At 49.1% G+C, this 12,026-nt stretch overlaps 1 non-coding gene and 1 pseudogene across 1 annotated transcript; one reads left to right on the top strand and one right to left on the bottom strand.

Moving 5' to 3' along the window:
* Nucleotides 1–928: 928 nt before the first annotated feature.
* Nucleotides 929–2,064, bottom strand: LOC149358427 (very long chain fatty acid elongase AAEL008004 pseudogene; annotated as a pseudogene).
* A 2,431-nt stretch (nt 2,065–4,495) lies between these two features.
* Nucleotides 4,496–4,569, top strand: TRNAT-AGU (transfer RNA threonine (anticodon AGU)). The gene has a single exon. It is a non-coding gene; the product is annotated as a tRNA-Thr (tRNA).
* The last annotated feature ends 7,457 nt before the right edge of the window (nt 4,570–12,026 follow it).

The raw sequence follows: 12,026 nt of genomic DNA, 5'->3' as shown, positions 1-12,026 counted from the left end.
CTCCCTCCCTCGGGTCCGCCGCGAGCCTTCCTTCCTCTACGGCGGCTCTCTAGCCTACTTTCTGAGCTTTCGCTTTCTATTTCAGGATTTCCCGCTGGCTCGATTGAGAACGCGTCGAGAGGCGTGCACCACCGCCGGGGTGACGCGATAAATTTGGCAACATTCTCGGTCGGCTCTTCTTCTGCGAGATGCGGGGAATGAGAGGAGGAGGGTGGGCAGGCGACGGCGGTGCACTGGGAAGGGTGTGTGTACGCTCGGCGCGTCGTCGCCGCCGCCACCACCACCACCGAGGAGCGCCCTTTCCTGCACCGGCGGGGACGTGCCTGACCGTCGGCTCGCTCCTTCGGCTGGCGGCCGAGGAAAGCGGGGCCTCCTGGCTGGGGAGGCGCATTCCGGCCGCACTGGACGAGGCCCCACTTCTGGGAGACTGTCCAGACAGGATGCCGGCACGTCGTCAGGTGCCACTGTCCCTTTCGGGTGGTGGCGCGCGACGCCATTTTGGGCGCCAGGTGTGGGCGGTCGCAGCCAGCCACGGCGGCCGCCAGCTCGAAATGAGCGGAAAAACAGCGGCGGCAGGAACACAACACAGTAAGGGCGGCGGCGAAGGCGCTGACCCAGTAAATGCGACGACAGTCCGGGTGTCCGACGGAGGGGAAACGGAGAGCGAGCACCCCGGGGCGGGTAGAGAGCGGAGGAGCCTTCCTTGGCCTAAAAGCCACACGCGCGCAGAAGCGGCGGTTTCGTATCGCCTTCGCCGAGACAGGCATGGCGCAAAGAGCTCAAGGCCTTGGCCGATTACGCCCCGATCAAGCCCCGATGCGCCCAGATTGCTAGAAATGACGCTCTTACCGTCGGCGATTCGGGACAAAGGCCCTCGCTATGGTCACATCACGGGGAGCAATCCAGAAGCCACGACGAACGGGGCAAGTATGCGCAGGCACTGATTTATTGCAATGGAACTAAAAAAAATAAAACCGGAAGTGGAACACGACACATGCACGCGCGCGCAGTGAACTATGTACAAGAGGGAGGAGGCAGCACGACACGGCGGCAGCACACCATGACACCGGCGACAAGTCCTTGAGTAGAGAAGCACGACCACGACTCAGTCGGCCTTGCGTAGCAGGTAGTTGCGGTAGTAGAAATCCGAGAAGAGTCCCGTGAACAGCGCCGTCTCGAGCACCATGAAGTAGGACATGATGCGCGGGAAGCCGCAGTCAAAGAAGAGGGGAATCCCGCCGTGCACCATGAGCATGAAGAACTGGGCGATCTGGAGCTGCGTGACGTACTTCTTCCACCACAGGTTGGGCCGCAGCGAGGGCCCGAGCGCGGCGAGGCCGTAGTAGGTGTACATGATCATGTGCACAGCCGTGTTGAGGATGGGGAACATGGCCACCTGTCCCGTGATGCCGTTGTTAATGTCCATCCAGACGGTGGAGAGCGCCAGCGAGTGGTGCAGCAGGTGCAGGAAGCTGATGTGGCCGTTCTTCTTGAGCAGCACGAAGAACACGGTGTCCAGCAGCTCGCCGACCTTCATGAGCATGTAGAACCAGCCGTGGTACAGCAGCTGGTTGGCGTTGGCCGTAAGGTCGGTGCCCTGGCAGAAGAGGTTGTAGGGCGGCGCCTGCGGCTTGTTGTCCCGGAGGTAGGTGAGCCTCAGCGTGAGGCAGAAGAAGTACACGCTGAGCACCACCATCACCGCGTTGTAGGCCACCACCAGCGGCCGGATGGGGAAGGGCCTGCGGTTCTTCATGAGTGCCGGCCCGAGGCGTAACGAGAAGTAGAGGTAGCCGGCCAGGATGGACACGATGACCGCCGGCGATCCCATCAGGGGCCAATGCCGCACCCGGGGGTCACCCCCGGAGAGCAGCATGGAAGTCAGCGAGTGCTGCGGCGCGGGTAGGTCCTCGGAGTTCGCCATGCTCGACTGGCCCAGATCGGGGCCCAGCGCCTCTTATACGGGGCGCGCGCTGCGATCGGTCCCTCTCCCCGAAGTCAATGCACCTTGCGCGGAGAAAGCCGCCAAGGCCGGGCTTTCCTCTTTTTTTACCGAACTAGGCCAGCCGCCATTTATAGACCCTTCCTGGGTCAATGTCGTTATGCAACGCCTGCCCGGCGGAGGCGCGACTTAATTCCTCCTCGCTTACCCTCCCCCGATCGCGGCTGTTATCGAAGCCCCGCGGACCACCTTCTCCCCCCTTTCGAGACGATAGCATCCGCCAACGGCGGAAGGAATGGTGTCGGCCCGAAAAAATGAAATCGCAGATTCACTTCCTCGCGGAACTCTTTCCGTCGAGCATGACGGGCGGTAGCGAGAGGCGCACGGGCGCAAGCAACCGTTCGTCCTTAAAATGCACTTGATATTCATTTTGTTCCAATTATGGTATCAACCGCTGCTGGCGACGCAGTCACTAGGAAGCTCCGCCCACCGTGATGCATCCGCAGCTGCTCTCGTCACCGAACCACTCTTGCACACTCCGGTGGGAGGGGGCGATCACGGTGGAGGGAGAGGGGAATAAGCGCTATTTCACTTTCCACCGAAAAGTCGCTATTTCATCGAATGCGACAACTCGCTTCGCCTCGGCATGCGTTCGTTACGCCCCTTGAGGTGATTTCGAGAGCGCAAATGTAGGCATTCGTGACGACTAGAAAGGTTCCAGAAGTCGATGGAATGCCCCTAATCGATGTATACGCGGCCGCTCGCGCGGTTCTCGAGAAACACAAGACACGAAGCTTCCGATATGTTCTCTGACAAACAGGTAAACCTCCTTCACCTTCTAAATATCTGGCTTTCAGGCATTCATCGTGAGTGACAACAAATAATGTTCGCAAACTGACCTGCACATGCTGTTTTGCATTTATGCATTGTTTTCGCGCCTATATACCCTGCTGAATACGAATGCACCGGAGCATTATCTTTCTTTTTAGCGTTTTAGCCTGAGTCGCTTTGGGTTGTTAAACCCCATGCGCTTGTTTTCTGGTTTCTTCCTTTTTTGTGTTTAAAAGCAAGACCGATAAGCGGTAGTTTTAAGGGTGGACATTACGTTCAAGTTCCTTTATTACCCACACAAGGCAATACTGTTCTAACTAGCTTCGGTGTTGATTTTACGTTAAACGTTCCACGGCTATATCTTGATGCTTACTGTTTGTTTCATTACTGGCTATGTTTCACGCACTAGAGTATAACTGAAAACTTTTAAAACCTGTCTGGTAGGATTTGTGCTTGAAAATGAGAAACTGCACAGCGAGGAGCAGTGTAGACAAGTTTAAGGCTGCCATGGAAGCAGGTTTATTTGCCGCTGTAATGAGTAAGGCTACGCAGGCTTTTCTTAACTTGCTAATATTTTCTACGTTGACTTATTTAATGATCTAACCTTATGGCGAACTCTTTCATGATATTAGTTCCAACAACAACCGAAGTTTTTTTTAGATGGTTCAGTCTTGTGAATCTTCGGTAGTTGCGTGAAAAATAAGCAAGCATTTAGGAACTGGTCGCTGTCGACAGCAGGTCCAGTGATCTCTGAGGGCAACTGTTACGGTATGCCACTACTGTAACACGTAATGCAGTATACCCTCCCAAATTTTTATATCACCCGAGCCTCTACTGACGGTTGCTTCTACGGCAGAAGAAGGAAAGGAGAAAGCGTGCGAGGGAAAGGGCAAGCACACAATTCCTGCTGCCGGAGTGAGCGTAGTCTGCTAGGCTTTTCTGAGTAGTGCGAAGCAACCCCTGCCCATCATCGGCTGTTATGCATCGGAGCCCCGATAAGCTACGACCAACTGTTTTTATCCATTGCATATAGCGCGAGTGGTACTGAAAAGAACACATATTTACAGTAAACAAACACATCGCAGACACTACCCGCAAATGCAACAGGGGTCTAGCGTCGTGCTTGGAACATTATGCGTTTGAACCAATTCAGAACCATAAACACGCAGCAGATAGTACACGAAACAAACGCTCTTAGAATTCAGGGGTTGCTTCGTTCGAAGCAAAACAGCCAAGCAGGCAACTCTATAGCTTCAACTTCGGCCGCCGCGGTGGCTGAGTGGTTATGGTGCTTGGCTGCTGACCCGAAAGACGCGAGTTCGATCCCGGTCGCGGCGGTCGAATTTCGGTGGAGGCGAAATCCTAGAGACCCCTGTACTGTGCGATGTCAGTGCACGTTAAAGAACTCCAGGCGGTTGAAATTTCCGGAGCTTTTCGCTACGGCGTCCCTCATAGCCTGACCAAATGTTTAGGGGAATCCCCCAAGGTGGAGTAGATTTGTAATAGGGGAGTAATTACTCATTGACGTCCACCCGAGCGCAGCCATACGGCTACAAAGGAAAGCTATACAGCTTCCTCAGAAACTTAGTTAAAGAAAAATTCGTCCTGGTTACTCCCCTATTACAAATCTACTCCACCTTGGGGGATTCCCCTAAACATTTTGTTAACACTGTTCCCACTTCGAGTTATTGATCAATTCGCTCTCGCCCTACCATATGCTTGCCGTCCCGGTTAGCTCAATTGGTAGAGCGACTGCTCCAGTGAAGCCGTGGTCCCGGGTTCGAACCCCGGACCAGGACGAATTTTTCTTTAACTACGAAGTTTCTGAGGAAGCTGTATAGCTTTCCTTTGTAGCCGTATGGCTGCGCTCGGGTGGACGTCAATGAGTAATTACTCCCCTACCCTCATAGCCCGAGTCACTTTGGGACGTTAAACCACCCATAAACTAAAACTAACCTAGCTCCAGCTTCGCCTCAGCGCCGCTGCACCTGGCAGTCGACGCTCGCGTGATAATAATAAAAAATTAGGAGGTTATGTGTAAATTACGTAATTTCTACAAAGCCATCATCATCATGAAACCGATTAAAATTTCTTCAAAATGTCTGCAGTGTATGAATTTATTGACTTTGAAGTGTACTTATTTCCCGCATAATGCAGCACTTAACCAGTACATCTGCACGTGGATAACTGTTTTCAACTTATTCGCACACATTGTCCTTTCCATCGCTTACAGTAACGTATCATTCTTTCGCAATGAATGATACTGTATTTGAGTGGGAAACATGACGTTTGCAAAGCTTTTCCCTCAGATTTTTATGAAGTTCAGAAGAATCAACTGTTGTGCGCGAGGAAGTATGTGTAGAGTTGATTACCGTGTGTTCCGAACTATAGTCCGCCGGGGCAATTTTTAGCTGAAAATAAAGTTCTTGCTCACGTAGTCCGCTCTCAGCCTATAGTGCACAGGGACGAGTTTCAGCTAGGAACAAGTTTTTTAGATTGTCTGGAGACAGTCTATAACCGGCAAGCAAAATTGTTTGTCGTCAAGCAATAAAATCCTGGGCCTCTAGCTAATTTGATAGCAAAGTTTCAGTCCTAAAAGCCTAAAAAAATCTCTTTCCGCGCGGCTGTCGGAATAAAACAAATCAAGTATGTCTGATTTGACGAGGGGCTCGTCAGTGTATTTATAGCCTTCAAAATCCGACGCCTGGGTTGCAGCAGTTTTTAGTCTTGCTCTGGTGTAGCCGTTGAAGACAACTTGACGTGTCACGAACCAGGAACCCACTCTTGCGCTCAAGATTCCCTACGCAGCCGTTCACTTTTCGTGCACTTATGAGCCTTTTCTCGTATACAAGCTTCCCAATTCTTAGGAACACATTGCCTTCGATGGCCCTATTAAGAGTCTTCGAAAGGCTGAAGTCATGCCAGCCTTGCCACCTGGAAATATTGCTTGTCTTCTTCAGCATTCCATCAATCCACTTATGCATGACAAGGTGATGGTTGGGGCTAGTGGGTATGCGTTATGTTCCATAGCGCAGCAAGAACTCAGGGGACAAACACAAGCGCTAACTTCCACTAGGCTTTAAAGAATGCGAGGTGATTGGTACAAATGCGGTTAGAATAACTAGAGAAATTATCGAGGCCGCCGCAATCGAATGAGCTGAACCTGAAAGCTGCGTTCGCAGTTCGTCATTGTCAGTGACAAAGAAAGATACGGTATTTTTAGACTCAGGGCAGTCTGCCAACCGGTTAAACGTGTTGCATTTGCTTTTTAAGGTCGTTGCTCACAAATTATCTTGTCTCATCTGACACGTATCGTTTTTTCTTTATGTATAAATTCTGTGTGCACCAAATAAAGCCTTAGTGGAAGTTAGCGCTTGTGTTTGTCCCCTGAGTTCTTGCTGCGCTATGGAACATAACTTATTCATGATCCACTTGTGCGCTCATCCGTCTTTTATAACTGCTTAGAACACGACAGTCGTTTGGAAAATCATTTAGAATGTTTTTTTTTTGCGTTCGTAGATAGCTACTGGTCGTAGATTTTCACCGGTCATGTTGCATATAAGAACAACTGGGAAACAACTTCACTGGTTGCTAGCTATCGTGTGACTACAGCGCTGTCAACATTGCGATATGGCGGCATGTCAAACGATATTGGCACTTCATGTTGTACAACTGCTGAAAAAGTGATTTTGCTATCTGTTTTATCACGATGAAATGTCGCCGGACCCATAGGGCCACCCTGGTATGACGTCATAAGGTGTGACATCATGCTTACGCATTTCTCCAATGCGTGTGCCGCAGTGATCTCGAGCGCTATTTACTTTGACAGCCATGCTAGGCTTATCGGCTCTCACGAGCGCTCTTTAAAATTAATTCATGCGTAGCCAGCCCCTCTATATACTCATCGCCACGAAAAATTTCAGCTTTTAAACATTATAATCCGTGGTCTGTAGTCTGGAGAGTACGGTACGCAGGAGAACGCTAATCTAAGCCATGAAGATAAGCTCTTTTTACAAAATAGATAACGTAAACAGTGTAAAAAGCTGCCCCCCAAAACAACGTTAAATATATGTTACAATCCATGGGTAAAAACTTAAATAACATTTGGCACAGCGATCACAGCTTCTTCGCTCAAAAAGAGAGAAAAAAAAAACAGAAAAAGATATGTCAGTGTAGTTGTAAAATTGCACCAAAAGGCCTTTTTGCTATAACAGAAATACACAGGTGATTGAGCTATTCTGGTGCATGAGGGCAGTAAGGCCCATAAGGATACAACCGAAAACGGAACGCTTTGCTTGCCATAATTGATGTTTATAGAACAGCAGACTATTATTTTCAGAACATCTGACCGAATTATTGTTTTTGAAGCAAGGCCAAAAAGAAGTAGTCACAGCAATGTGTGCATTACAATAACAATATTATTTACTTGAAATTTATTATTTCCACTTAGTACACCTTCGACGCTACTCTTGTCGGTCTGAGCAAGGCGAGTGGTTGGTTAACAGCATCTAATGCGGCTGTCAATACTGTCTGCTGAAGCTGAACCGGGTAGTCGCCTTACCACAGCCATATTTCTGACCGGCAAGTGGCGACCTGGTTCGAGCCAAGACTTGAGCATAGTTTGGAATGCCACTACCATGCTTCCTACTTCTCTGTATGTCTTAATGCACATCTGCTGGCTCATGTAAAGAACAAAAGCAGATATCAGGCTCTCATACGCTTTTAAGAGCGAAGGACACTGTCGACAGAACGAACAAGAAAAGAAGAAAATGATAACACACTTTTGGTACTGCTTTTGCGTCACACTGTTTTATTGCTACTGTCTCCGGCTCCGGCTTGCAGCCTACAGCCATGCCCACTGTCCAATGTTATGCTTTGAGTTTATTCCTGTTGCTTATGCAAATGCATGATTCCGCGTGAAAACCAATTTCATGCTTCTAGGCACGTCTTACAGTTGACAGGCATACGCATTAGTTCCGACCACCCAACGTTGTTTAACGTTCACGGAAATATCGGTATACATTAGCGAGGACGCTTTTTGTTCCCGTCAAGATGCTGCTGCCGTTCCCGCGTATACAGCACGCATGCTCAGAAGCAGAGCACCGCGGCCTCTGAGTATAGCTGGGGTGGGCGTGTCGCTTCGATCATCGCAAGTTGAACTCTGCTTCGGGTATCAGCTTCAGGGTATCTGGTTTACAATCGCGACACGCGCCTAGTCTGTCCTTCTCTTTTCACTCCTCTTTATATTCCCTCTGACTCTCATTACAGAAGCAGATTGAAATCTCAAAATTTTGCAAGACAAATAATGACGCGGCAAATTTTAGCAAACTGGACAGCTTCAAAATTGCAGTGCCTGAAACGACGAAGTGGAAAATTGCACCTTTTCGAACCCGGCCGCGGCGGCCGCGTTTAGATGGAGGTGAAACGCAAAAACCGCCCGTGTGCTGTGCGCTTTAAAGATCCCCAGGTGGTCGAAATTATTCCGGAGCCCTTCACTACGGCACCTCTTTCTCTCTTTCTTCTTTCACACCCACCCTCCTCCCTCCGTTACGGCGCAGTTCTCGTGTCCACCGAGATGTGAGACAGTTACTGCACCATTTCCTTTCCTCAAAAACCAGTTTCAATTTTCAGAACTCCAGCATGTCTGCCGAATTTATGCATTCTCATACGGAAGCGGCAGGTTAATGCTTCTCAAAATGTTTGCTCATAAATGCTGTGGTGCGCTGAAACTGGTTCAGCCGAAACACATTAACATTGGATACAGAGGCGCTTCGGTGCTTTGTAGGGGAATGCAGTTAAAGTTCGCTCAACTGAAAATTTCGTTGAAGTGAGTGGCATTTCTCTACTATTTACATGCAGGCGGTGATCTGGCGAAAGGGTCTGTCATCAAGTGGCAGATGGGCCATCTAGGTCATGTGAACTTGAGACGTCATCACAACCTGCAACCTGCACAACCTGTGAGCGAACAGCCGATTGTGGCAGGTGGCAGTTCAATTAATGACCGGTCGCGAGAGATTGCTCGGGAAGAGCAATCTGGGTCACATAAGCCTCATCGGTGGCAGCCCCTGCCATCGCAGGGCAGTGGCGCATCGTTTAACCGCTGCACCACTGCACTAGGAGTGGTGCGAGGACTCTCAGCTATCTATGAATGTAAAGTACAGAATGACCAATTCCACATATATGCGCATTAACCCATTAACGCTATCGCATCATACTAGTTGAGGCGGAGGTGAACTGTCCGCTCCAGTGAAACGGTAACACCGAGACCCCTGAACCCGAAATTAAAACCGAAGTTTTAGCGCACCTAATCCTAGCCACGCTAAATCGTCCGTGACTTTTTTTTTTTTTTGTCGCTGTTCCTGCTCCTGCATAACGTGCCATTCTTGCTTCTAGTTTTGTTTGTTTGTACGCTGCTTGTTGTGTCACGCGAGTGCATGCCCTTTTTCAGACGGGTGTTTATACTTCCCCAGCTCTGTTGCCGTTGTGTAACCTGCCAATTTTTTTTTAGTCTCATTCAATTGCAGCCACTTCCCGCTACAGTGCTTCAGTAACTGAGGGTGTGTGGGGTATATGGGTGCGTGTCTCAAGAATGATATGCAGTATATGAGGTTTAATGACGAAAGCGACACACGGACTATGACGAACGTCTCAGTGGCGGACTCCTGATTAATTTATACCACCTAGGGTTCTTTCAGGTGCTCTGAAATCGCACAGCAGACGAAAATTTTTGTATTTTTGTCTCCATCGAGATGCGATCACCGCGGCTGGGATTCGGTCACATCTGCAGCTAAACGTCCATGCCACTGAGCCATCGCAGCGGGTGGGTCTCAAGGGGAATGCCGGGGGGGGGGGGGGGGGGGAGTTGCCATGGCAACCGTGGGTGTTCCGCCGATGACTTTAACACTGCGTGGCCTTTAGCACAGAAGGTCAAGCACGTTGATTCTCGCTAATGCTCGGACGTCCACACGGCAATGTTATACTGAGAGTGCACTTAACGTGTGGCTGCTTCGCACGTGGTTAAGTCTTGCTTTGCTGGAAGCTCGTTTTTGCTTGACGTTGTGCAACAGATACAGCACAGAGACAAAAAAAAATGCTGCATTTAAACGACACATATTTCGAAACACGATTTACCCATCCAGTCGCAATTTTGCATACTTTTTAATGGCTGCGGGCGTGTTGTAGTGCCTAATTGGACGTCGTCTGCAATTAGGTGGCACAATATGCGCGCGTGTGTGTTCCTCAAACGGCGCATTAAACAACCCGCGGCGGATTTCCCGGGGATAATGCAAATGAGCGAGTGTCCTTGTGCAGCGTGTTCACAACATCTTGATATTTTCGCGTATTTCTGGTTGTGAACACGCTTAAGCTTGATATACACTGGAAGGCTGTCCCTATTGTGTTGTTTGTGGTTGCGTCAGTTTGCGCTTGGTGCCAGTTTCATAATTGACTTCATTAGAAGTTCCTTTTTCTGCGCGTGGTTTTCAAGTGAGATTTTTGTGCATTTATAGTTGCAAGAACATAATTCCGCATCTTTCCCTTTCATGCACTGCCTCACTTGGAGCGCCCTTGAGATATTAAAATAAATAAATAAAAGCCATGTTGAGGCAAGAATTAGTCGCTGCGAAGGTGCCTTTGATTGCCTAAAACAATAGCGCTCTAGTAGATGAAGTAGCTAGCCGGTGGTTTTTCCAAATGTTCAGATTCTCTTAACTGCCAGTCTTAATTGCGCAAATACAAGCAACTTGCCTTATACGCGAGGCAGTTGCCTATCTTCAAGGACAGATTGCGGAGGAATTGTTGTCTAACAGAGGCAGTTTTGCCGAGGCACGTGGTTTAGTTAATTGCTGTCAACAATCACGAAGTAAGAATGGCATTATAACATGCACAACGCAATAGTGAGGCGTTCGAAGACACCGAGGAATGGCTGAAGCGACGAATTACGGGTATGTGGCGACGAGTGGAAGGCGCTGCCTTTATGACACAAAGTAGAAGCTAGAAAGAATTGTAATTGTCGTGCTGAGAGTGTTGTGGGTAAGTTGGGGGGGGGGGGGGGGGGGTGTCACCGTAATTCTAATTCCTTTTAGAAACCTAGGTCGTTGTAAATATATTAAGCGCCTAGATTGGTTTTTGAAACAGCTTTTTGTAAAAGCCTATCGATAGAGTTTCGTTGTAAAGGTTTTCTGCGTCCTCAAGCTGTCCACTCTTGTTGCGAGTTTCGCTTTCACTGCAAGAAAGTCAACATCGACAGTGAAGTAGGATTAAGATTCACTGCGTCTGTGCCATATGGGGGTCCGTCCGAACCAGTGATCCAGCTAAACGTAAACACCCAACACTACCGTCACGAGGAATGCAGGCTTTCCCCTCCCTCGTTTGCTTTATGTGTGTCAAGAAACCGCCTGCCTGCATCACTGTCAATGAAGTGTTTTAGTCGCAAACCGTAGCAAGAGCCGGTATGGGTTGGACACGGAGAGAAGAATATTTTGTTAACACCGATTCCAGTGTCTAGGGTTGAGACCAGAAATCCGGTTTAACCGCAATTGCCACAGCGACAACTCAGTTAAGAGGTGCTTCTCTTCTGTCTGCCTCTTTTCATAATCAGTGACGCTTGCCTAGGGAACCTATGCTGAAGGTTTCGAACTCCATTGTAACGTATACGAACGCACAGCCTACGAGAGTTACCGACGCCGCCGCTCCACTCGCAGCGTGCATCTTGGTACACTCTAAACACGATTATATGGGAGTAAAAAGGGAGTAAGCCGTTCTCTGGCACCGTCCCTTTTATGAGAGGAAGTGCGCTAGAGGGGCGCTTATTCCCTTATTACTCCTTTCTGGTTAGAGGGTATATTAGGCGGTGCCGAGCGCACGAAAGTGAGGAACCCCGCGTGGGCAGTGCAAGTGCTTTCAGTGAATGCTCCACTAGCCGCTGCAGTGATAAAAAAAAATTTAAAAAATGTGCAAAGAAACGCCGCTTTTTCAATACCTAATTTTCTGGAACACAGTCCGCGGCTAATATTCATGTTTAAATGTCTTACAGGGTACCGGGCTGTGTACGTGCGCTTTCTGTACATCGAGAAGAAGGCTATTTTCTGCTCAATGTACCAGAACATACAAAAAGGGAAGGCGAGTTTCTGGCTCAAATTCGACCTTAACAAGGTTGGGTTAACACTGTTCAGTTTATTTAATAACCACGACGCCTCTTACGTCTGCAAAATGCAAAAGCTGTCTTCGACATACCGGTCGAAGACTTTGGGCGCCG

Source organism: Amblyomma mixtum, chromosome 2, assembly GCF_055824585.1.
Source record: "Amblyomma mixtum isolate Tamu chromosome 2, ASM5582458v1, whole genome shotgun sequence".
NCBI classification, from domain to species: Eukaryota; Metazoa; Arthropoda; class Arachnida; order Ixodida; family Ixodidae; genus Amblyomma; species Amblyomma mixtum.
The sequence above is the reverse complement of the archived record's forward strand: the minus strand, read 5'-3'. Positions and strand labels throughout refer to the sequence as shown.